The sequence below is a fragment of the Schistocerca serialis genome, chromosome 9 (assembly GCF_023864345.2).
Source record: "Schistocerca serialis cubense isolate TAMUIC-IGC-003099 chromosome 9, iqSchSeri2.2, whole genome shotgun sequence".
In the NCBI taxonomy this organism is placed as follows: Eukaryota; Metazoa; Arthropoda; class Insecta; order Orthoptera; family Acrididae; genus Schistocerca; species Schistocerca serialis.
The window spans coordinates 521,303,714-521,330,154 of record NC_064646.1 but is presented as its reverse complement, the minus strand read 5'-3'; positions in this window follow the sequence as shown (position 1 = coordinate 521,330,154).

Genomic DNA, 26,441 nt, shown 5'->3' with positions numbered 1-26,441 from the left:
TAATTCCGATGCAATTTCTGTGTTTCATCGTCAATAAGAAGGTCCAAGGGATACAGTAAACCTGAAGTGATGCATCGGAATTCATAACTAGTGTCACAGGAATGGTTCAAAACATAGTCAGTAAGAAGAGTCGGTCTTCATGTTCTTAAGTCGGCGTTGTGCCTTTTCTATTTAATTCCGATGCAATTTCTGTGTTTCATCGTCAATAAGAAGGTCAGAGGGATACAGTAAACCTGAAGGCAAGCATCGGAATCTATAACTAGTGTCACAGGAATGGTTCAAAGCATAGTCAGTAAGAAGAGTCAGTCTTCTTGTCCTTAAGTCGGCATTGTGCCTTTTGTATTTAATTCCGATGCTATTTCTGTGTTTCATTGTCAATAAGAAGGTCCAAGGGATACAGTAAACCTGGAGTGAAGTATCGGAATCTATTACTAGTGTGACAGGAATGGTTCATAACATAGTCAGTAAGAAGAGTCAGTCTTCTTGTACTTAAGTCGGCATTGTGCCTTTTGTATTTAATTCCGATGCAATTTCTGTGTTTCATCGTCAATAAGAAGGTCCAAGGGATACTGTAAACCTGAAGTGAAGCATCGGAATTCATAACTAGTGTCACAGGAATGGTTCAAAACATAGTCAGTAGGAAGAGTCAGACTTCTTGTCCTTAAGGCGGCATTGTGCCTTTTGTATTTAATTCCGATGCAATTTCTGTGTTTCATCGTCAATAAGAATGTCCAAGGGGTACACTAAACCTGGAGTGAAGCATTGGAATCTATAACTAGTGTAACAGGAATGGTTAATAACATAGTCAGTAAGAAGAGTCAGTCTTCTTGTACTTAGGTCGGCATTGTGCCTTTTGTATTTAATTCCGATGCAATTTTTGTGTTTCATCGTCAATAAGAAGGTCAGAGGGATACAGTAACCCTGGTGAAGCATCGGAATCTATAACTAGTGTCACAGAAATGGTTCAAAACATAGTCAGTAGGAAGAGTCAGTCTTTTTGTACTTAAGTCGGCATTGTGCCTTGTCTATTTAATTCCGATGTAATTTCTGTGTTTCATCGTCAATAAGAAGGTCCAAATGATACAGTAAACCTGAAGTGAAACATCGGAATCTATAACTACTGTCAATGGAATGGTTCAAAACATAGACAGTAAGAAGAGACAGTATTCTTGTACTTAAGTCGGCATTGCGCCTTTTGTATTTAATTCCGGTGCAATTTCTGTGTTTCATCGTCAATAAGAAGTTCAGAGGGATACAGTAAACCTAAAGTGAAGCATCGGAATCTATAACTAGTGTCACAGGTATGGTTCATAACATAGTCTGAGAGAAGAGTCAGTCTTCTTGTCCTTAAGTCGGCATTGTGCCTTTTATATTTATTTCCGATGTAATTTCTGAGTTTCATCGTCAATAAGAAGGTCCAAGGGATACAGTAAACCTGAAGTGAAGCATCGGAATCTATAACTAGTGTCACAGGAATGGTTCAAACCATAGACAGTAAGAAGAGTCAGTATTCTGGTACTTAATCCGGTATTGTGCCTTTTGTATTTAATTCCGATGCAATTTCTGTGTTTCATCGCGAATTAGAAGGTCAGAGGGATACAGTAACCCTGGTGAAGTATCGGAATCTATAACTAGTGTCACAGAAATGGTTCAAAACATAGTCAGTAGGAAGAGTCAGTCTTCTTGTACTTAAGTCGGCATTGTGCCTTTTGTATTTAATTCCGATGCAATTTCTGTGTTTCATCGTCAATAAGAAGGTCAGAGTGATACAGTAAACCTGAAATGAAGCATTGGAATCTATAACTTGTGTCACAGGAATGCTTCAAACATAGACAGTAGGAAGAGTCAGTCTTCTTGTACTTAAGTCGGCATTGTGCCTTTTGTATTTAATTCCGGTGCAATTTCTGTGTTTCATCGTCAATAAGAAGGTCAGAGGGATACAGTAAACCTGAAGTCAAGCATCGGAATTCATAACTAGTGTCACAGGAATGGTTCAAAGCATAGTCAGAAACAAGAGTCAGTCTGTTTGTACTTAATTCGGCATTGTGCCTTTTCAATTTAATTCCGATGTAATTTCTGTGTTTCATCGTCAATAAGAAGGTCCAAATGATACAGTAAACCTGAAGTGAAACATCGGAATCTATAGCTAGTGTCACAGGAATGGTTCAAAACATAGTCAGAAAGATGGGTCTGCCTTCTTGCCCTTAAGTCGGCATTGTGCCTTTTGTATTTAATTCCGATGCAATTTCCGTGTTGCATCGTCAATAAGAAGGTCCAAGGGATACAGTAAACCTGAAGTGAAGCATCGGAATCTATAACTAGTGTCACAGGAATGGTTCAAAACATAGACAGTAGTTAGAGTCAGTCTTCTTGTCCTTAAGTGGGAATTGTGCCTTTTGTATTTAATTCCGATGCAATTTCTGCGTTTCATCGTCAATAAGAAGGTCAGAGGGATACAGTAAACCTGAAGTGAAGCATCGGAATCCAAAATTAGTGTCACAGGAATGGTTCAAAACATAGACAGTAGGAAGAGTCAGTCTTCTTGTCCTTAAGTGGGCATTGTGCCTTTTGTATTTAATCCGATATAATTTCTGTGTTTCATCGTCAATAAGAAGGTCCAAGGGATACAGTAAACCTGAAGTGAAGCATCGGAATCTATAACTAGTGTCACAGGAATGGTTCAAAGCAAAGTCACTAAGAAGAGTCGGTCTTCATGTACTTAAGTCGGCATTGTGCCTATTTGTATTTAATCCCGGTGCAATTTCTGTGTTTCATCGTCAATAAGAAGGTCAGAGGGATACAGTAAACCTGAGTGAAGCATCGGAATCTATAACTAGTGTCACAGGAATGGTTGAAAACATAGTCAGTAAGAAGAGTCAGTCTTCTTGTCCTTAAGTGGGCACTGTGCCTTTTGTATTTAATTCCGATGCAATTTCTGTGTTTCATCGCGAATAAGAAGTTCAGAGGGATACAGTAACCCTGGTGAAGCATCGGAATCTATACCTAGTGTCACAGAAATGGTTCAAAACATAGTCAGTAGGAAGAGTCAGTCTTCTTGTACTTAAGTCGGCATTGTGCTTTTTGTATTTAATTCCGATGCAAAATATGTGTTTCATCGTCAATAAGAAGGTCAGAGGGATACAGTAAACCTGAAGTGAAGCATCGGAATCTATAACTTGTGTCACAGGAATGCTTCAAAACATAGACAGTAGGAAGAGTCAGTCTTCTTGTACTTAAGTCGGCATTGTGCCTTTTGTATTTAATTCCGATGCAATATCTCTGTTTCATCGTCAATAAGAAAGTCAGAGGGATACAGTAAACCTGAAGTGAAGCATCCCAATCTAAAATTAGTGTCACAGGAATGGTTCAAAACATAGACAGTAGGAAGAGTCAGTCTTCTTGTACTTAAGTCGGCATTGAGCCTTTAGTATTTAATTCCGGTGCAATTTCGGTGTTTCATCGTCAATAAGAAGGTCCAAGGGATACAGTAAACCTGAAGTGAAGCATCGGATCTATAACTAGTGTCACAGGAATGGTTCAAAACATAGTCAGAATGAAGGGTCAGTCTTCTTGTCCTTAAGTTGGCATTGTGCCATTTGTATTTAATTCCGATGCAATTTCTGTGTTTCATCGTCAATAAGAAGGTCCAAGGGATACAGTAAACCTGAAGTGAAGCATCGGAATCTGTAACTAGTGTCACAGGAATAGTTCAAAACATAGACAGTAAGAAGAGTCAGTATTCTTGTACTTAAGTCGGCATTGTGCCTTTTCTATTTAATTCCGATGCAATTTCTGTGTTTCATCGTCAATAAGAAGGTCCAAGGGGTACACTAAACCTGGAGTGAAACATCGGAATCTATAACTAGTGTACCAGGAATGGTTCATAACATAGTCAGTAAGAAGAGTCAGTCTTGTTGTACTTAAGTCGGCATTGTGCCTTTTGTATTTAATTCCGATGCAATTTCTGTGTTTCATCGTCAATAAGAAGGTCCAAGAGATACTTTAAACCTGAAGTGAAGCATCGGAAATCATAACTAGTGTCACAGGAATGGTTCAAAACATAGTCAGTAAGAAGAGTCATACTTCTTGTCCTTAAGGCGGCATTGTGCCTTTTGTATTTAATTCCGATGCAATTTCTGTGTTTCATCGTCAATAAGAAGGTCCTAGGGATACAGTAAACCTGGAGTGAAGTATCGGAATCTATAACTAGTGTGACAGGAATGGTTCAAAACGTAGACAGTAAGAAGAATCAGTCTTCTTGTACTTAAGTCGGCATTGTGCCTTTTGTATTTAATGCCGATGCAATTTCTGTGTTTCATCGTCAATAAGGAGGTCCAAGGGATACAGTAAACCTGAAGTGAAGCATCTGAGTCTATAACTAGTGTCACAGGAACGGTTCAAAACGTAGTCACTAAGAAGAGTCGGTCTTCAAGTACTTAAGTCGGCATTGTGCCTTTTGTATTTAATCCCGGTGCAATTTCTGTGTTTCATCGTCAATAAGAAGGTCAGAGGGATACAGTAAACCTGAAGTGAAGCATCGGAATCTATAACTAGTGTCACAGGAATGGTTCAAACATAGTCAGTAAGAAGATTCAGTCTTCTTGTCCGTAGGTGGGCACTGTGCCTTTTGTATTTAATTCCGATGCAATATCTGTGTTTCATCGCGAATAAGAAGGTCAGAGGGATACAGTAGTTATAGATTCCGATGCTTCACCAGGCTTAGTGTCACAGAAATGGTTCAAAACATAGTCAGTAGGAAGAGTCAGTCTTCTTGTTCTTAAGTCGGCATTGTGCCTTTTGTATTTAATTCCGATGCAATTTCTGTGATTCATCGTCAATAAGAAGGTCAGAGGGATACAGTAAACCTGAAGTGAAGCATCGGAATCCAAAGTTAGTGTCACAGGAATGGTTCAAAACATAGTCAGTAGGAAGAGTCAGTCTTCTTGTTCTTCAGTCGGCATTGTGCCTTTTGTATTTAATTCCGATGCAATTTATGTGATTCATCGTCAATAAGAAGGTCAGAGGGATACAGTAAACCTGAAGTGAAGCATCGGAATCCAAAGTTAGTGTCACAGGAATGGTTCAAAACATAGACAGTAGGAAGAGTCAGTCTTCTTGTACTTAAGTCGGCATTGAGCCTTTTGTATTTAATTCCGATGCAATTTCTGTGTTTCATCGCCAATATGAAGGTCCAAAAGATACAGTAAACCTGAAGTGAAGCACCGGAATCTGTACTAGTGTCACAGGAATAGTTCAAAACATAGTCAGTAAGAAGAGTCGGTCTTCTTGTACTTAAGTCGGAATTGTGCCTTTTGTATTTAATTCCGATGCAATTTCTGTGTTTCATCGTCAATAAGAAGGTCAGAGGGATACAGTAAACCTGAAGTGAAGCATCGGAATCTATAACTAGTGTCACAGGAATGGTTCGTAACATAGTCAGTAAGAAGAGTCAGTCTTCTTCTCCTTAAGTCGGCGTTGTGCCTTTTGTATTTAATTCCGATGCTATTTCTGTGTTTCATCGTCAATAAGAAGGTCCAAGGGATACAGTAAACCTAGAGTGAAGCATCGGAATCAATAACTAGTGTCACAGGAATGGTTCAAAACATAGACAGTAAGAAGATACAGTCTTCTTGTACTTAAGTCGGCATTGTGCCTTTTCTATTTAATTCCGATGCAATTTCTGTGTTTCATCGTCAATAACAAGGTCCAAGGTGTACACCAAACCTGGAGTGAAGCATCGGAATCTATAACTAGTATAACAGGAACGGTTCATAACATAGTCAGTAAGAAGAGTCAGTCTTCTTGTACTTAAGTCGGCATTGTGCCTTTTGTATTTAATTCCGACGCAATTTCTGTGTTTCATCGTCAATAAGAAGGTCCAAGGGATACAGTAAACCTGAAGTGAAGCATCGGAATTCATAACTAGTGCCACAGGAATGGTTCAAAACATAGTCAGTAAGAAGAGTCAGACTTCTTGTCCTTAAGGCGGCATTGTGCCTTTTCTATTTAATTCCGATGCAATTTCTGTGTTTCATCGTCAATAAGAAGGTCCAAGGGATACAGTAAACCTGGAGTGAAGTATCGGAATCTATAACTAGTGTGACAGGAATGGTTCGAAACATAGAGAGTAAGAAGATACAGTATTATTGTACTTAAGTCGGCATTGTGCCGTTTGTATTTAATTCCGATGCAATTTATGTGTTTCATCGTCAATATGAAGGTCCAAGGGATACTGTAAACCTGAAGTGAAGCATCAGAATTCATAAGTAGTGTCACAGGAATGGTTAAAAACATAGTCAGTAAGAAGAGTCAGACTTCTTGTCCTTAAGGCGGCATTGTGTCTTTTGTATTTAATTCCGATGCAATTTCTGTGTTTCATCGTCAATAAGAAGGTCCAAGGGATACAGTAAACCTGGAGTGAAGTATCGGAATCTATAACTAGTGTGACAGGAATGGTTCAAAACATAGTCAGTAAGAATTGTCAGTCTTCTTGTCCTTAAGTGGGCACTGTGCCTTTTGTATTTAATTCCGATGCAATTTCTGTGTTTCATCGCGAATAAGAAGGTCAGAGGGATACAGTAACCCTGGTGAAGCATCGGAATCTATAACTAGTGTCACAAAAATGGTTCAAAACATAGTCAGTAGGAAGAGTCAGTCATCATGTACTTAAGTCGGCATTGTGCCTTTTGTATTTAATTCCGATGCAATTTCTGTGTTTCATCGTCAATAAGAAGGTCAGAGGGATACAGTAAACCTGAAGTGAAGCATCGGAATCTATAACTTGTGTCACAGGAATGCTTCAAAACATAGACAGTAGGAAGAGTCAGTCTTCTTGTACTTAAGTCGGCATTGTGCCTTTTGTATTTAATTCCGATTCAATTTCTGTGTTTCATCGTCAATAAGAAGGTCAGAGGGATACAGTAAACCTGAAGTGAAGCATCGGAATCCAAAATTAGTGTCACAGGAATGGTTCAAAACATAGACAGTAGGAAGAGTCAGTCTTCTTGAACTTAAGTCGGCATTGAGCCTTTTGTATTTAATTCCGATGCAATTTCTGTGTTTCATCGTCAATAAGAAGGTCCAAGGGATACAGTAAACCTGAAGTGAAGCATCGGAATCTGTAACTAGTGTCACAGGAATAGTTCAAAACATAGACAGTAAGAAGAGTCAGTCTTCTTGTACTTAAGTCGGCATTGTGCCTTTTGTATTTAATTCCGATGCAATTTCTGTGTTTCATCGTTAATAAGAAGGTCAGAGCGATACAGTCAACCTGAAGTGAAGCATCGGAATCTATAACTAGTGTCATAGGAATGGTTCAAAGCATAGACAGTAAGAAGAGTCAGACTTCTTGTACGTGAGTCGGCATTGTGCTTTTTGTATTAAATTCCGATGCAATTTCTGTGTTTCATCGTCAATAAGAAGGTCCAAGGGATACAGTAAACCTGAAGTCAAGCATCGGAATCTACAACTAGTGTCACAGGAATGGTTCAAAACATAGACAGTAAGAACAGTCAGTATTCTTGTACTTAAGTCGGCATTGTGCCTTTTGTATTTAATTCCGGTGCAATTTCTGTGTTTCATCGTCAATAAGAAGGTCAGAGGGATACAGTAAACCTGAAGTGAAGCATCGGAATCTATAACTAGAGTCACAGGAATGGTTCAAAACATAGTCAGTAAGAAGAGTCAGTCTTCATGTACTTAAGTCGCATTGTGCCTTTTCTATTTAATTCCAGTGCAACTTCAGTATTTCATCGTCAACAAGAAGGTCCAAGGGATACAGTAAACCTGGAATGAAGCATCGGAATCTATAACTAGTGTCACAGGAATGGTTCAAAACATAGACAGTAGGAAGGGTGTCGTCTTGTACTTAAGTTAGCATTTCCCCATTTGTATTTACTTCCGGTGCAATTTCTGTGCTTCATCGTCAATAAGGAGGTCAGAGGGATACAGTAAACCTGAAGTGAAGCATCGGAATCAATAACTAGGGTCACAGGAATGGTTCAAATCATAGACAGTAGAAAGAGTCAGTCTTCTTGTACTTAAGTCGGCATTTTGCCTTTTGTATTTAATTCCGATGCAATTTAAGTGTTTCATCGTAAATAAGAAGGTCCAAGAGATACAGTAAACCTGCAGTGAAGCATCGGAATCTATAACTAGTGTCAGTGGAATGGTTCAAAACATAGATAGTAAGAAGAGTCAGTCTTCTTGTACTTAAGTCGGCATTGTGCCTTTTGTATTTAATTCCGGTGCAATTTCTGTGTTTCATCGTCAATAAGAAGGTCAGAGGGATACAGTAAACCTGAAGTGAAGCATCGGAATCTATAACTAGTGTCACAGGAATGGTTCAAAACATAGTCAGTAAGAAGAGTCAGTCTTCTTGTCCTTAACTCGGCTTTGTGCCTTTTGAATTTATTTCCGATGCAAATTCTGTGTTTCATCGTCAATTAGAAGATCCAAGGGATACAGTAAACCTGGAGTGAAGCATCGGAATCTATAACTAGTGTCACAGGAATGGGTCAAAACATAGACAGTAAGAAGAGTCAGTCTTCATGAACTTATGTCGGCATTGTGCCTTTTGTATTTAATTCCGATGCAATTTCTGTGTTTCATCGTCAATAAGAAGGTTCAAGGGATACAGTAAACCTGAAGTGAAGCATCGGAATCTATAACTAGTGTCACAGGAATGGTTCAAAGTATAGTCAGTAAGAACAGTCAGTCTTCATGTACTTAAGTCGGCATTGTGCCTTTTGTATTTAATTCCGATGTAATTTCTGTGTTTCATCGTCAGTAAGAAGGTCCAAGGGATACAGTGAACCTGAAGTGAAGCATCGGAATCTATAACTAGTGTCACAGGAATGGTTCAAAACATAGCCAGTAAGAAGAGTCAGTCTTCTTGTAATTAAGTCGCATTGTGCCTTTTCTATTTAATTCCGATGCAACTTCAGTGTTTCATCGTCAATAAGAAGGTCCAAGGGATACAGTAAACCTGGAGTGAAGCATCGGAATCTATAACTAGTGTCAATGGAATGGTTCAAAACATAGACAGTAAGAAGAGTCATTCTTCTTGTACTTACGTCGGCTTGTGCCTTTTGTATTTAATTCCGGTGCAATTTCTGTGTTTCATCGTCAATAAGAAGGTCAGAGGGATACAGTAAACCTGAAGTGAAGCATCGGAATCTATAACTAGTGTCACAGGAATGGTTCAAAACATAGTCAATATGAAAAGTCAATCTTCTTGTGCTTAAGTCGGCCTTGTGCCTTTTGTATTTAATTTAGATGCAATTTCTGTGTTTCATCGTAAATAAGTGTGTCCAAGGGATACAGTAAACCAGGAGTGAAGCATCGGAATCTTTAACTAGTGTCACAGGAATGGTTCAAAACATAGTCAGTAAGAAGAGTCAGCCTTCTTGTCCTTAAGTCGGCATTGTGCCTTTTGTATTTAATTCCGATGCAACTTCAGTGTTTCAACGTCAATAAGAAGGTCCAAGGGATACAGTAAACCTGGAGTGAAGCATCGGAATCTGTAACTAGTGTCACAGGAGGGGTTCAAAACATAGACAGTAGGAAGAGTCTGTCTTCTTGTACTTAAGTCGGCATTGTGCCATTTGTATTTAATTCCGATGCAATTTCTCTGTTTCATCGTCAATAAGAAGGTCCCAGGGATACAGTAAACCTGAAGTGAAGCATCGGAATCTATAACTACTGTCACAGGAATGGTTCAAATCATAGACAGTAAGAAGAGTCAGTCTTCTTGTACTTAAGTCGGCATTGTGCATTTGTATTAAATTCCGATGCAATTTCTGTGCTTTATCGTCAATAAGAACGTCAGAGGGATACAGTAAACCTGAAGTGAAGCATCAGAATCTATAACTAGTGTCACAGGAATGGTTCAAAACATAGTCAGTAAGAAGAGTCGGTCTTCATGTACTTAAGTCGACATTGTGCCTTTTGTATTTAATTCCTATGCAATTTCTGTGTTTCATCGTCTATAAGAAGGTCCAAGGGATACAGTAAACCTGGAGTGGAGCATCGGAATTTATAACTAGTGTCACTGGAATGGTTCAAAACATAGACTGTAAGAAGATACAGTCTTCTTGTACTTAAGATGGCATTGTGCCTTTTGTATTTAATTCCGATGCAATTTCTGTGTTTCATCGTCAATAAGATGGTCCAAGGGATACAGTAAAACTATAGTCAAGCATCGGAATCTATAACTAGTGTCTCAGGTATGGTTCAAACATAGACAGTAAGAAGAGTAAGTCTTCTTGTACTTATGCCGGCATTGTGCCTTTTGTATTTACTTCCGGTGCAATTTCTGTGTTTCATCGTCAATAAGAAGGTCAGAGGGATACAGTAAACCTGAAGTGAAGCATCGGAATCTATAACTAGTGTCACAGGAATGGTTCAAAACATAGTCATTACGAAAAGTCAGTCTTCTTGTCCTTAAGTCGACCTTGTGCCTTTTGTATATAATTCCGATGCAATTTCTGTGTTTCATCGTCAATACGAAGGTCCAAGGGATACAGTAAACCTGGAGTGAAGCATCGGAATCTATAACTAGTGTCACAGGAATGGTTCAAAACATAGACAGTAGGAAGAGTCTGTCTTCTTGTAGTTGAGTCGGCATTGTGCCGTTTGTATTTAATTCCGATGCAATTTCTGTGTTTCATCGTCAATAAGATGGTCCCAGGGCTACAGTAAACCTGACGTGAAGCATCGGAATCTATAACTACTGTCAGAGGAATGGTTCAAATCATAGTCAGTCAGAAGAGTCAGTCTTCTTGTACTTAATTCGCATTGTGCCATTTCTATTTAATTCCGATGCAATTTCTGTGTTTCATCGTCAATAAGATGGTCCCAGGGCTACAGTAAACCTGACGTGAAGCATCGGAATCTATAACTACTGTCAGAGGAATGGTTCAAATCATAGTCAGTCAGAAGAGTCAGTCTTCATGTACTTAAGTCGCATTGTGCCTTTTCTATTTAATTCCAGTGCAACTTCAGTATTTCATCGTCAATAAGAAGGTCCAAGGGATACAGTAAACCAGGAGTGAAGCATCGGAATCTATAACTTGTGTGAATGGAATGGTTCAAAACATAGACAGTAAGAAGAGTCAGTCTTTTTGTACTTAAGTTGGCATTTTGCCATTTGTATTTACTTCCGGTGCAATTTCTGTGCTTCATCGTCAATAAGAAGGTGAGAGGGATACAGTAAACCTGAAGTGAAACGTCGGAATCCATAACTAGGGTCACAGGAATGGTTCAAATCATAGACAGTAGAAAGAGTCAGTCTTCTTGTACATAAGTCGGCATTTTGCCTTTTGTATTTAATTCCGGTGCAATTTCAGTGTTTCATCGGCAATAAGAAGGTCCAAGGGACACAGTACACCTGGAGTGAAGCATCGGAATCGATAACTAGTGTCAGTGCAATGGTTCAAAACATAGATAGTAAGAAGAGTCAGTCTTCTTGTACTTAAGTCGTCATTGTGCCTTTTGTATTTAATTCCGGTGCAATTTCTGTGTTTCATCGTCAACACGAAGGTCAGAGGGATACAGTAAACTTGAAGTGAAGCTTCGGAATCAATAACTAGTGTGACAGGAATGGTTCAAAACATAGTCAGTACGAAAAGTCAGTCTTCTTGTCCTTAAGTCGGCATTGTGCTTTTGTATTTACTTCCGATGCAATTTCTGTGTTTCATCGTCAATACGAAGGTCAGAGGGATACAGTAAACTTGAAGTGAAGCTTCGGAATCAATAACTAGTGTGACAGGAATGGTTCAAAACATAGTCAGTACGAAAAGTCAGTCTTCTTGTCCTTAAGTCGGCATTGTGCTTTTGTATTTACTTCCGATGCAATTTCTGTGTTTCATCGTCAATACGAAGGTCCAAGGGATACAGAAAACCTGGAGTGAAGCATCGGAATCTTTAACTAGTGTCACAGGAATGGTTCAAAGCATAGACAGTAAGAAGATACAGTCTTCTTGTACTTAAGTCGGCATTGTGACTTTTCTATTTTATTCCGATGCAATTTCTGTGTTTCATAGTCAATAAGAAGGTCAGAGGAATACAGTAATCCTGAAATGAAGCATCGGAATCTATAACTAGTGTCACAGGAATGGTTCAAAACATAGTCAGTCAGAAGAGTTAGTCTTGTTGTCCTTAAGTCGGCATTGATCCTTTTGTATTTAATTCCGATGCAATTTCTGTGTTTCATCGTCAATAAGAAGGTCCAAGGGATACAGTAAACTTGGAGAATAGCATCGGAATCTATAACTAGTGTCACAGGAATGGTTCATAACTTAGACAGTAAGAAGAGTCAGTCTTCATGTACATAAGTCGCATTGTGCCTTTTCTACTTAATTCCGATGCAACTTAAGTGTTTCATCGTCAATAAGAAGGTCCAAGGGATACAGTAGACCTGGAGTGAAGCATCGGAATCTATAACTAGTGTCAATGGAATGGTTCAAAACATAGACAGTAAGGAGAGTCAGTCTTCTTGTACTTAAGTCGGCATTGTGCCTTTTGTATTTAATTCCGGTGCAATTTCTGTGTTTCATCGTCAATAAGAAGGTCAGAGGGATACAGTAAACCTGAAGTGAAGCATCGGAATCTATAACTAGTGTCACAGGAGTGGTTCAAAACATAGTCAGTACGAAGAGTCAGTCTTCTTGTCCTTCAGTCGGCCTTGTGCCTTTTGTATTTATTTCCGATTCAATTTCTGTGTTTCATCGTCAATACGAAGGTCCAAGGGATACAGTAAACCTGGAGTGAAGCATCGGAATCTATAACTAGTGTCACAGGAGTGGTTCAAAACATAGACAGTAAGAAGAGTCAGTCTTCTTGTATTAAGTCGACATTGTGCCTTTTGTATTTAATTCCGATGCAATTTCTGTGTTTCATCGTCAATAAGAAGGTCAGAGGGATACAGTAAACCTGTAGTGAAGCATCGGAATCTATAACTAGTGTCACAGGAATTGTTCAAATCATAGACAGTAAGAAGATACAGTCTTCTTGTACTTAAGATGGCATTGTGCCTTTTGTATTTAATTCCGATGCAATTTCTGTGTTTCATCGTCAATAAGAAGGTCCAAGGGATACAGTAAACCTGGAGTGAAGCATCGGAATCTATAACTAGTGTCAATGGAGTGGTTCAAAACATAGACAGTAAGAAGAGTCAGTCTTCTTGTACTTAAGTCGGCATTGTGCCTTTTGTATTTAATTCCGGTGCAATTTCTGTGTTTCGTCGTCAATAAGAAGGTCAGAGGGATACAGTAAACCTGAAGTGAAGCATAGGAATCTATAACTAGTGTCACAGGAATGGTTCAAAACATAGTCAGTAAGAAGAGACAGTCTTCTTGTACATAATTCGGCATAGTGCCTTTTGTATTTAATTCCGATGCAATATCTGTGTTTCATCGTCAATAAGAAGGTCCAAGGGATACAGTAAACCTGAAGTGAAGCATCGGAATCTATAACTAGTGTCACAGGAATGGTTAAAAACATAAACAGTAAGAAGAGTCAGTCTTCTTGTCCTTACGTCGGCATTGTGCCTTTTGTATTTAATTCCTATGCAATTTCTGTGTTTCATCGTCTATAAGAAGGTCCAAGGGATACAGTAAACCTGGAGTGAAGCATCGGAATCTATAACTAGTGTCAATGGAGTGGTTCAAAACATAGACAGTAAGAAGAGTCAGTCTTCTTGTACTTAAGTCAGCATTGTGCCATTTCTATTTAATTCCGATGCAATTTCTGTGTTTCATTGTCAATGAGAACGTTAGACGGATACAGTAAACCTGAAGTGAAGCATTGGAATCTATAACTAGTGTCACAGGAATGGTTCAACACATAGTCAGTAAGAAGAGTCAGTCTTCTTGTACATAATTCGGCATAGCGCCTTTTGTATTTAATTCCGATGCAATATCTGTGTTTCATCGTCAATAAGAAGGTCCAAGGGATACAGTAAACCTGGAGTGAAGCATCGGAATCTATAACTAGTGTCAATGGAATGGTTCAAAACATAGTCAGTAAGAAGAGTCAGTCTTCTTGTACGTAAGTCGCATTGTGCCTTTTCTACTTAATTCCGATGCAACTTAAGTGTTTCATCGTCAATAAGAAGGTCCAAGGGATACAGTAGACCTGGAATGAAGCATCGGAATCTATAACTAGTGTCAATGGAATGGTTCAAAACATAGACAGTAAGGAGAGTCAGTCTTCTTGTACTTAAGATGGCATTGTGCCTTTGTATTTAATTCCGATGCAATTTCTTTGTTTCATCGTCAATAAGAAGGTCCAAGGGATACAGTAAAACTATAGTCATGCATCTGAATCTATAACTAGTGTCTCAGGTATGGTTCAAAACATAGACAGTAAGAAGAGTCAGTCTTCTTGTACTTAAGTCGGCAGTGTGCCATTTCTATTTAATTCCGATGCAATTTCTGTGTTTCATTGTCAATGAGAAGGTTAGAGGGATACAGCAAACCTGAATTGAAGCATCGGAATCTATAACTAGTGTCACAGGAATGGTTCAAAACATAGTCAGTACGAAAAGTCAGTCTTCTTGTCCTTAAGTCGACCTTGTGCCTTTTGTATATAATTCCGATGCAATTTCTGTGTTTCATCGTCAATACGAAGGTCCAAGGGATACAGTAAACCTGGAGTGAAGCATCGGAATCTATAACTAGTGTCACAGGAATGGTTCTAAACATAGACTGTAGGAAGAGTCTGTCTTCTTGTAGTTGAGTCGGCATTGTGCCGTTTGTATTTAATTCCGATGCAATTTCTGTGTTTCTTCGTCAACTAGATGGTCCTAGGGATACAGTAAACCTGAAGTGAAGCAACGGAATCTATAACTACTGTCACAGGAATGGTTCAAATCATAGACAGTAAGAAGAGTCAGTCTTCTTGTACTTAATTCGCATTGTGCCTTTTCTATTTAATTCCGATGCAACTTCAGTGTTTCATCGTCAATAAGAAGGTCCAAGGGATACAGTAAACCTGGAGTGAAGCATCGGAATCTATAACTAGTGTCAATGGAGTGGTTCAAAACATAGACGATAAGAAGAGTCAGTCTTCTTGTACTTAAGTCGGCATTGTGCCTTTAGTATTTAATTCCGGTGCAATTTCTGTGTTTCATCGTCAATAAGAAGGTCCAAGGGATACAGTAAACCTGAAGTGAAGCATCGGAATCTATAACTAGTGTCACAGGAATGGTTCAAAACATAGTCAGTACGAAAAGTCAGTCTTCTTGTCCTTAAGTCGGCATTGTGCTTTTGTATTTAATTCCGATGCAATTTCTGTGTTTCATCGTCAATACGAAGGTCCAAGGGATACAGAGAACCTGGAGTGAAGCATCGGAATCTATAACTAGTGTCACAGGAATTGTTCAAATCATAGACGGTAAGAAGATACAGTCTTCTTGTACTTAAGTTGGCAGTGTGCCTTTTGTATTTCATTCCGATTCAATTTCTTTGTTTCATCGTCAATAAGAAGGTCCAAAGTATACAGTAATCCAGAAGTGAAGCATCGGAATCTATAACTAGTGTCACAGGAATGGTTCAAAACATAGTCAGTAAGAAGAGTCAGTCTTCATGTACTTAAGTCGTATTGTGCCTTTTCTATTTAATTCCAGTGCAACTTCAGTATTTCATCGTCAATAAGGAGGTCTAAGGGATACAGTAAACCTGGAGTGAAGCATCGGAATCTATAACTGTTGTCACAGGAATGGTTCAAAACATAGACAGTAGGAAGAGTCAGTCTTCTTGTACTTAAGTCGGCATTTTGCCTTTTGTATATAATTCCGGTGCAATTTCAGTGTATTATCGTCAATAAGAAGGTCCAAGGGATACAGTAAACCTGAAGTGAAGCATCGGAAACTATAACTACTGTCACAGGAATGGTTCAAATCATAGACAGTAAGAAGAGTCAGTCTTCTTGTACTTAATTCGCTTTGTGCCTTTTCTATTTAATTCCGATGCAACTTCAGTGTTTCATCGTCAATAAGAAGGTCCAAGGGATACAGTAAACCTGAAGTGAAGCATCGGAATCTATAACTACTGTCACTGGAATGGTTCAAACCATAGACAGTAAGAAATGTCAGTCTTCTTGTACTTAAGTAGAAATTGTGCCTTTTGTATTTAATTCCGATGCAATTTCTGTGTTTCATCGTCAATAAGAAGGTCAGAGGGATACAGTAAACCTGGAGTGAAGCATCGGAATCTATAACTAGTGTCACAGGAATGGTTCAAACCATAGACAGTAAGAAGAGTCAGTCTTCTTATACCTAAGTCGGCATTGTGCCCCTTGTATTTAATTCCGATGCCATTTCTTTGTTTCATCGTCAATAAGAAGGTCAGAGGGATACAGTAAACCTGAAGTGAAGCATCGGAATCTATAACTAGTGTCACAGGAATGGTTCAAAACATAGTCAGTAAGAAGAGTCAGTCTTCTTGTCCTTATCTCGGCTTTGTGCCTTTTGAATTTATTTCCAATGCAATTTCTGTGTTTCATCGTCAATTAGAAGGTCCAATGGATACAGTAAACCTGGAGTGAAGCATCGGAATCTATAACTAGTGTCAATGGAATGGTTCAAAACATAGACAGTAAGAAGAGTTAGTCTTCTTGTACTTAAGACGGCATTGTGCCTTTTGTATTTACTTCCGGTGCAATCTCTGTGTTTCATCGTCAATAAGAAGGTCAGAGGGATACAGTAAACCTGGAGTGAAGCATCGGAATCTATAACTAGTGTCACAGGAATGGTTCAAAACATAGACAGTAGGAAGAGTCTGTCTTCTTGTAGTTGATTCGGCATTGTGCCGTTTGTATTTAATTCCGATGCAATATCTGTGTTTCATCGTCAATAAGATGGTCCCAGGGATACAGTAAACCTAAAGTGAAGCATCGGAATCTATAACTACTGTAACTGGAATGGTTCAAAACATAGACAGTAAGAACAGTCAGTCATCTTGTACTTAAGTCGCATTGTGCCTTTTCTATTTAATTCCGATGCAACTTCAGTGTTTCATCGTCAATAAGAAGGTCCAAGGGATACAGTAAACCTGGAGTGAAGCATCGGAATCTATAACTAGTGTCAATGGAATGGTTCAAAACATAGACAGTAAGAAGAGTTAGTCTTCTTGTACTTAAGACGGCATTGTGCCTTTTGTATTTACTTCCGGTGCAATCTCTGTGTTTCATCGTCAATAAGAAGGTCAGAGGGATACAGTAAACCTGAAGTGAAGCATCGGAATCTATAACTAGTGTCACAGGTATGGTTCAAAACATTGTCAATAAGAAGAGTCAGTCTTCTTGTCCTTAACTCGGCTTTGTGCCTTTTGAATTTATTTCCGATGCAATTTCTGTGTTTCATCGTCAAAAAGAAGGTCCAAGGGATACAGTAAACCTGGAGTGGAGCATCGGAATCTATAACTAGTGTCACTGGAATGGTTCAAAACTTAGACAGTAAGAAGATACAGTCTTCTTGTCCTTAAGTCGGCATTGTGCCTTTTGTATTTAATTCCTATGCAATTTCTGTGTTTCATCGTCAATAAGAAGGTCCAAGGGATACAGTAAACCTGGAGTGAAGCACCGGAATCTATAACTACTGTCACAGGAATGGTTCAAAACATAGCCAGTATGAAGAGTCAGTCTTCTTGTACTTAAGTCGGCATTGTGAGTTTTCTATTTATTTCCTATGCAGTTTCTGTGTTCCTTCGTCAATAAGAAGGTCAGAGGGATACAGTAAACCTGAAGTGAAGCTTCGGAATCTATAACTAGTGTCACAGGAATGGTTCAAAACATAGTCAGTACGAAAAGTCAGTCTTCTTTTCCTTAAGTCGGCCTTGTGCCTTTTGTATGTAATTCCGATGCAATTTCTGTGTTTCATCGTCAATACGAAGGTCCAAGAGATACAGTAAACCTGGTGTGAAGCATCGGAATCTATAACTAGTGTCACAGGAAAGGTTCAAAACATAGACAGTAGCAAGAGTCTGTCTTCTTGTACTTAAGTCGGCATTGTGCCATTTGTATTTAATTCCGATGCAATTTCTGTGTTTCATCGTCAATAAGAAGGTCCCAGGGATACAGTAAACCTGAAGTGAAGCATCGGAATCTATAACTAGGGTTACAGGAATGGTTCAAAACATAGTCAGTAAGAAGAGTCAGTCCTCTTGTCCTTAACTCGGCTTTGTGCCTTTTGAATTTATTTCCCATGCAATTTCTGTGTTTCATCGTCAATAAGAAGGTCCAAGGGATACAGTAAACCTGGAGTGAAGCATCGGAATCTATAACTAGTGTCACAGGAATGGTTCAAAACATAGTCAGTAAGAAGTGTCAGTCTTCTTGTCCTCAAGTCGGCGTTGTGCCTTTTTGTATTTAATTCGTATGCAATTTCTGTGTTTCATCGTCAATAAGAAGGTCCAAGGGATACAGTAAACCTGAAGTGAAGCATCGGAATCTATAACTGGTGTCACAGGAATGGTTCAAAGCATTCTTAGTAAGAAGAGACGGTCTTCATGTACTTAAGTCGGCATTGTGCCTTTTGTATTTAATTCCGGTGCAATTTCTGTGTTTCATCGCCAATAAGAAGGTCAGAGGGATACAGTAAACCTGAAGTGAAGCATCGGAACCTATAACTAGTGTCACAGGAATGGTTCAACGCATAGTCAGTACGAAAAGTCAGACTTCTTGTGCTTAAGTCGGCCTTGTGCCTTTTCTATATAATTCCGATGCAATTTCTGTGTTTCATCGTTAATACGAAGGTCCAGGGGATACAGTAAACCTGAGGTGAAGCATCGGAATCTATAACTTGTGTCACTGGAATGGTTCAAAACATAGACAGTAAGAAGATACAGTCGTCTTGTACTTAAGTTGGCATTGTGCCTTTGGTATTTGATTCCGATGCAATTTCTGTGTTTCATCGTCACTAAGAAGGTCCAAGGGATACAGTAAACCTGAAGTGAAGCATCGGAATCTATAACTGGTGTCACAGGAATGGTTCAAAACATAGTCAGTAAGAAGAGTCACTCTTCTTGTACTTAAGTCGGCATTGTGCCTTTTCTATTTAATTCCGATGCCATTTCTATGTTTCATCGTCAATAAGAAAATCAGAGGGATACAGTAAACCTGAAGTGAAGCATCGGAATCTATAACTGGTGTCACAGGAATGGTTCAAAGCATTCTTAGTAAGAAGAGACGGTCTTCATGTACTTAAGTCGGCATTGTGCCTTTTGTATTTAATTCCGGTGCAATTTCTGTGTTTCATCGCCAATAAGAAGGTCAGAGGGATACAGTAAACCTGAAGTGAAGCATCGGAACCTATAACTAGTGTCACAGGAATGGTTCAACGCATAGTCAGTACGAAAAGTCAGACTTCTTGTGCTTAAGTCGGCCTTGTGCCTTTTCTATATAATTCCGATGCAATTTCTGTGTTTCATCGTTAATACGAAGGTCCAGGGGATACAGTAAACCTGAGGTGAAGCATCGGAATCTATAACTTGTGTCACTGGAATGGTTCATAACATAGACAGTAAGAAGATACAGTCGTCTTGTACTTAAGTTGGCATTGTGCCTTTGGTATTTAATTCCGATGCAATTTCTGTGTTTCATCGTCACTAAGAAGGTCCAAGGGATACAGTAAACCTGAAGTGAAGCATCGGAATCTATAACTACTGTCACAGGAATGGTTCAAATCATAGACAGTAAGAAGAGTAAGTCTTCTTGTACTTAAGTCGCATTGTGCCTTTTCTATTTAATTCCGATGCAACTTCAGTGTTTCATCGACATTAAGAAGGTCCAATGGATACAGTAAACCAGGAGTGAAGTATCGGAATCTATAACTAGTTTCAATGGAATGGTTCAAAACATAGACAGTAAGAAGAGTCAGCCTTCTTGTACTTAAGTCGGCATTATGCCTTTTGTAATTAATTCCGATGCCATTTCTGTGTTTCATCGTCAACAAGAAAAACAGAGGGATACAGTAAACCTGATGTCAAGCATCGGAATCTATTACTAGTGTCACAGGAATGGTTCAAAACATAGTCAGTAAGAAGAGTCAGTCTTCTTGTCCTCAAGTTGGCGTTGTGCCTTTTGTATTTAATTCGTATGCAATTTCAATGTTTCATCGACAGTAAGAAGGTCCAAGGGATACAGTAAACCTGAAGTGAAGCATCGGAATCTATAACTGGTGTCACAGGAATGGTTCAAAACATTCTTAGTAAGAAGAGACGGTCTTCATGTACTTAAGTCGGCATTGTGCCTTTTGTATTTAATTCCGGTGCAATTTCTGTGTTTCATCGCCAATAAGAAGGTCAGATGGAAACAGTAAACCTGAAGTGAAGCATCGGAATCTATAACTAGTGTCAAAGGAATGGTTCAACACATAGCCAGTACGAAAAGACAGTCTTCTTGTCTTTAAGTCGGCCTTGTGCCTTTTGTATATAATTCCGATGTAATTTCTGTGTTTCATCGTCAATACGAAGGTCCAAGGGATCAGTAAACCTGGAGTGAAGCATCGGAATTTATAACTAGTGTCACAGGAATGGTTCAAAGCATAAACAGTAAGAAGTCAGTCTTTTTGTACTTAAGTTGGCATTGTGCCTTTTGTATTTAATTCCGATGTAATTTCTGTGTTTCATCGTCAATACGAAGGTCCAAGGGATCAGTAAACCTGGAGTGAAGCATCGGAATTTATAACTAGTGTCACAGGAATGGTTCAAAACATAGACAGTAGGAAGAGTCAGTCTTCTTGTACTTAAGTCGGCATTGTGCTTTTTCTATTTAATTCCGATGCTATTTCTGTGTTTGATCGTCAATAAGGAGGTCAGATGGAAACAGTAAACCTGAAGTGAAGCATCGGAATCTATAACTAGTGTCACAGGAATGGTTCAAAGCATAAACAGTAAGAAGTCAGTCTTTTTGTACTTAAGTTGGCATTGTGCCTTTTGTATTTAATTCCGATGTAATTTCTGTGTTTCATCGTCAATAAGAAGGTCCAAATGATACAGTAAACCTGAAGTGAAGCATCGGAATCTGTAAGTAGTGTCACATTAATGGTTCAAAACATAGTCAGTACGAAGAGTCAGTCTTCTTGTCCTTAAGTCGGGCTTGTGCCTTTTGTATTAATTCCGATGCAATTTCTGTGTTTCATCGTCAGTACGAAGGTCTAAGTGATACAGTAAACCTGGAGCGAAGCATCGGAATCTATAACTAGAGTCACATTAATGGCTCAAAACATAGACAGTAGGAAGAGTCTGTCTTCTTGTACTTAAGTCGGCATTGAGCCATTTGTATTTAATTCCGATGCAACATCTGTGTTTCATCGTCAATAAGAAGGTCAGAGGAATACAGTAAACCTGAGGTGAAGCATCGGAGTCTATAACTAGTGTCACAGGAATGGTTCAAAACATAGACAGTATGAAGAGTCAGTCATCTTGTCCTTAAGTCGGCCTTGTGCCATTTGTATTTAATTCCGATGCAATATCTGTGTTACATCGGCAATAAGAAGGTCCAAGGAATACAGTAAACCCGAAGTGAAGCATCGGAATCTATATCTACTGTCACAGGAATGGTTCAAAACATAGACAGTAAGAAGAGTCAGTCTTCTTGTACTTAAGTCGGCATTGTGCCTTTTGTATTTAATTCCGATGCAGTTTTTGTGTTTCATCGTCAATAAGAAGGTCAGAGGGATACAGTAAACCTAAAGTGAAGCATCGGAATCTATAACTAGTGTCACAGGAATGGTTCAAAACATAGACAGTAAGAAGAGTCAGTCTTCTTGTATCTAAGTCGGCATTGTGCCTCTTGTATTTAATTCCGATGCAATTTCTGTGTTTCATCGTCAATAAGAAGGTCAGAGGGATACAGTAGCCCTGAAGTGATACATCGGAATCTATAACTAGTGTCACAGAAATGGTTCAAAACATAGTCAGTAAGGAGAGTCACTCTTCTTGTACTTAAGTCGGCATTGTGCCTTTTGTATTTAACTTCGATGCCATTTCTATGGTTCATCGTCTATAAGAAAGTCAGAGGGATACAGTAAACCTGAAGTCAAGCATCGGAATCTATAACTAGTGTCACAGGAATGGTTCAAAACATAGACAGTATGAAGAGTCAGTCCTCTTGTACTTAAGTCGGCATTGTGCCTTTTCTTTTTAATTCCGATGCTATTTCTGTGTTTCATCGTCAATAAGAAGGTCAGAGGGATATAGTAAACCTGAAGTGAAGCTTCGGAATCTATAACTAGTGTCACAGGAATGGTTCAAAACATAGACAGTATGAAGAGTCAGTCTTCTTGTACTTAAGTCGGCATTGTGCCTTTTCTATTTAATTCCGATGCAATTTCTGTGTTTCATCGTCAATAAGAAGGTCAGAGGGATACAGTAAACCTGAAGTGAAGCTTCGGAATCTATAACTAGTGTCACAGGAATGGTTCAAAACATAGTCAGAAAGGAGAGTCAGTCTTCTTGTCCTTAAGTCGGCATTGTGCCTTTTGTATTTAATGCCTATGCAATTTCTGTGTTTCATCGTCAATAAGAAGGTCCAAGGGATACAGTAAACTTGGAGTGAAGCATCGGAACCTATAACTAGTGTCACAGGAATGGTTCAAAGCATAGACAGTTAGGAGATACAGTCTTCTTGTACTTAAGTTGGCATTGTGCCTTTTGTATTTAATTCCGATGCCATTTCTATGTTTCATCGTCAATAAGAAAGTCAGAGGGATACAGTAAACCTGAAGTGAAGCATCGGAATCTACAACTAGTGTCACAGGAATGGTTCAAACATAGTCAGTACGAAGAGTCAGTCTTCTTGTCCTTAAGTCGGCCTTGTGCCTTTTGTATTTATTTCCGATGCAATTTCTGTGATTCATCGTCAATACGAAGGTCCAAGGGATACAGTAAACCTGGAGTGAAGCATCGGAATCTATAACTAGTGTCACAGGAATGGTTTAAAACATAGACAGTAGGAAGAGTCTGTCTTCTTGTACTTAAGTCAGCATTGTGCCATTTGTATTTAATTCCGATGCAATATCTGTGTTACATCGTCAAAAAGAAGGTCCAAGGAATACAGTAAACCTGAAGTGAAGCATCGGAATCTATAACTAGTGTCACAGGAATGGTTCAAAACATAGACAGTAAGAAGAGTCAGTCTTCTTGTATCTAAGTCGGCATTGTGCCTCTTGTATTTAATTCCGATGCAATTTCTGTGTTTCATCGTCAATAAGAAGGTCAGAGGGATACAGTAGCCCTGAAGCGATGCATCGGAATCTATAACTAGCGTCACAGAAATGGTTCAAAACATAGTCAGTAAGGAGAGTCACTCTTCTAGTACTTAAGTCGGCATTGTGCCTTTTGTATTTAACTTCGATGCCATTTCTATGGTTCATCGTCAATAAGAAAGTCAGAGGGATACAGTAAACCTGAAGTCAAGCATCGGAATCTATAACTAGTGTCACAGGAATGGTTCAAAAAATAGACAGTATGAAGAGTCAGTCTTCTTGTACTTAAGTCGGCATTGTGCCTTTTCTATTTAATTCCGATGCAATTTCTGTGTTTCATCGTCAATAAGAAGGTCAGAGGGATACAGTAAACCTGAAGTGAAGCTTCGGAATCTATAACTAGTGTCACAGGAATGGTTCAAAACATAGTCAGTAAGGAGAGTCAGTCTTCTTGTCCTTTAGTCGGCATTGTGCCTTTTGTATTTAATGCCTATGCAATTTCTGTGTTTCATCGTCAATAAGAAGATCCAAGGGATACAGTAAACCTGAAGTGAAGCATCGGAATCTATTACTAGTGTCACAGGAATGGTTCAAAACATAAACCGGAAGAAGAGTCAGTCTTTTGGTACTTAAGTCGGCATTGTGCCTTTTGTATTTAATTCCGATGTAATTTCTGTGTTTCATCGTCAATAAGAAGCTCCAAATGATACAGTAAACCTGAAGTGAAGCATCGGAATCTATAACTAGTGTCACAGGAATGGTTCAAAACATAGACAGTAAGAAGAGTCAGTCTTCTTGTACTTAGGTCGGTATTGTGCCTTTTGTATTTAATTCCCATGCAATTTCTGTGTTTCATCGTCAATAAGGTCAGAGGGATACAGTAAACCTGAAGTGAAGCATCGGAATCTATACCTAGTGTCACAGGAATGGTTCAAAACATAGACAGTAGGAAGAGTCAGTCTTCTTGTACTTAAGTCGGCATTTTGCCATTTGTATTTAATTCCGGTGCAATTTCTGTGTTTCATCGTCAATAAGAAGTTCAGATGGATACAGTAAACCTGAAGTGAAGCATCGGAATCTATAACTAGTGTCACAAGAATGGTTCAAAACATAGTCAGTAAGAAGAGTCAGTCTTCTTGTCCTTAAGTCGGCATTGTGCCTTTTGTATTTAATTCGTATGCAATTTCTATGTTTCATCGTCAATAAGAATGTCCAAGGGATACATCTAACCTGAAGTGAAGCATCGGAATCTATAACTAGTGTCACTGGAATGGTTCAAATCATAGACAGTAAGAAGATACAGTCGTCTTGTACTTAAGTTGGCATTGTGCCTTTTGTATTTAATTCCGATGGAATTTCAGTGTTTCATCGTCACTATGAAGTTCCAAAGGATACAGTAAACCTGAAGTGAAACATCGGAATCTATAACTAGTGTCACAGGAATGGTTCAAAACATAGACGGTAAGAAGAGTCAGTCTTCTTGTACCTAAGTCGGTATTGTGCCTCTTGTATTTAATTCCGATGCAATTTCTGTGTTTCATCGTCAATAAGAAGGTCAGAGGGATACAGTAACCCTGAAGTGAAGCATCGGAATCTATAACTAGTGTCACAGAAATGGTTCAAAACATAGTCAGTAAGAAGAGTCACTCTTCTTGTACTTATGTCGGCATTGTGCCTTTTGTATTTAATTCCGATGCCATTTCTATGTTTCATCGTCAATAAGAAAGTCAGAGGGATACAGTAAACCTGGAGTGAAGCATCGGAATCTATAACTAGTGTCACAGGAATGGTTCAAACATAGTCAGTACGAAGAGTCAGTCTTCTTGTCCTTAAGTCGGCCTTGTGCCTTTTGTATTTAATTCCGATGCAATATCTGTGTTACATCGGCAATAAGAAGGTCCAAGGAATACAGTAAACCCGAAGTGATGCATCGGAATCTATAACTACTGTTACAGGAATGGTTCAAAACATTGACAGTAAGAAGAGTCAGTCTTCTTGTACTTAAGTCGGCATTGTGCCTTTTGTATTTAATTCCGATGCAATTTCTGTGTTTCATCGTCAATAAGAAGGTCAGAGGGATACAGTAAACCTAAAGTGAAGCATCGGAATCTATAACTTGTGTCACAGGAATGGTTCAAAACATAGACAGTAAGAAGAGTCAGTCTTCTTGTATCTAAGTCGGCATTGTGATTCTTGTATTTAATTCCGATGCAATTTCTGTGTTTCATCGTCAATAAGAAGGTCAGAGGGATACAGTAGCCCTGAAGTGATACATCGGAATCTAAAACTAGCGTCACAGAAATGGTTCAAAACATAGTCAGTAAGGAGAGTCACTCTTCTTGTACTTAAGTCGGCATTGTGCCTTTTGTTTTTAACTTCGATGCCATTTCTATGGTTCATCGTCTATAAGAAAGTCAGAGGGATACAGTAAACCTGAAGTCAAGCATCGGAATCTATAACTAGTGTCACAGGAATGGTTCAAAACATAGACAGTATGAAGAGTCAGTCTTCTTGTACTTAAGTCGGCATTGTGCCTTTTCTATTTAATTCCGATGCAATTTCTGTGTTTCATCGTCAATAAGAAGGTCAGAGGGATACAGTAAACCGGAAGTGAAGCTTCGGAATCTATAACTAGTGTCACAGGAATGGTTCAAAACATAGTCAGTTAGGAGAGTCAGTCTTCTTGTCCTTAAGCCGGCATTGTGCCTTTTGTATTTAATGCCTATGCAATTTCTGTGTTTCATCGTCAATAAGAAGGTCCAAGGGATACAGTAAACCTGGAGTGAAGCATCGGAATCTATAACTAGTGTCACAGGAATGGTTCAAAGCATAGACAGTAAGGAGATACAGTCTTCTTGTACTTAAGTTGGCATTGTGCCTTTAGTATTTAATTCCGATGCAATTTCTGTGTTTCATCGTCAATAAGAAGATCCAAGGGATACAGTAAACCTGAAGTGAAGCATCGGAATCTATGACTAGTGTCACAGGAATGGTTCAAAACATAAACAGTAAGAAGATACAGTCGTCTTGTTCTTAAGTTGGCATTGTGCCATTTGTATTTAATTCCGATGAAATTTCTGTGTTTCATCGTCACTAAGAAGGTCCAAGGGATACAGTAAACCTGAAGTGAAGCATCGGAATCTATAACTAGTGTCACAGGAATGGTTCAAAACATAGACGGTAAGAAGAGTCAGTCTTCTTGTACCTAAGTCGGTATTGTGCCTCTTGTATT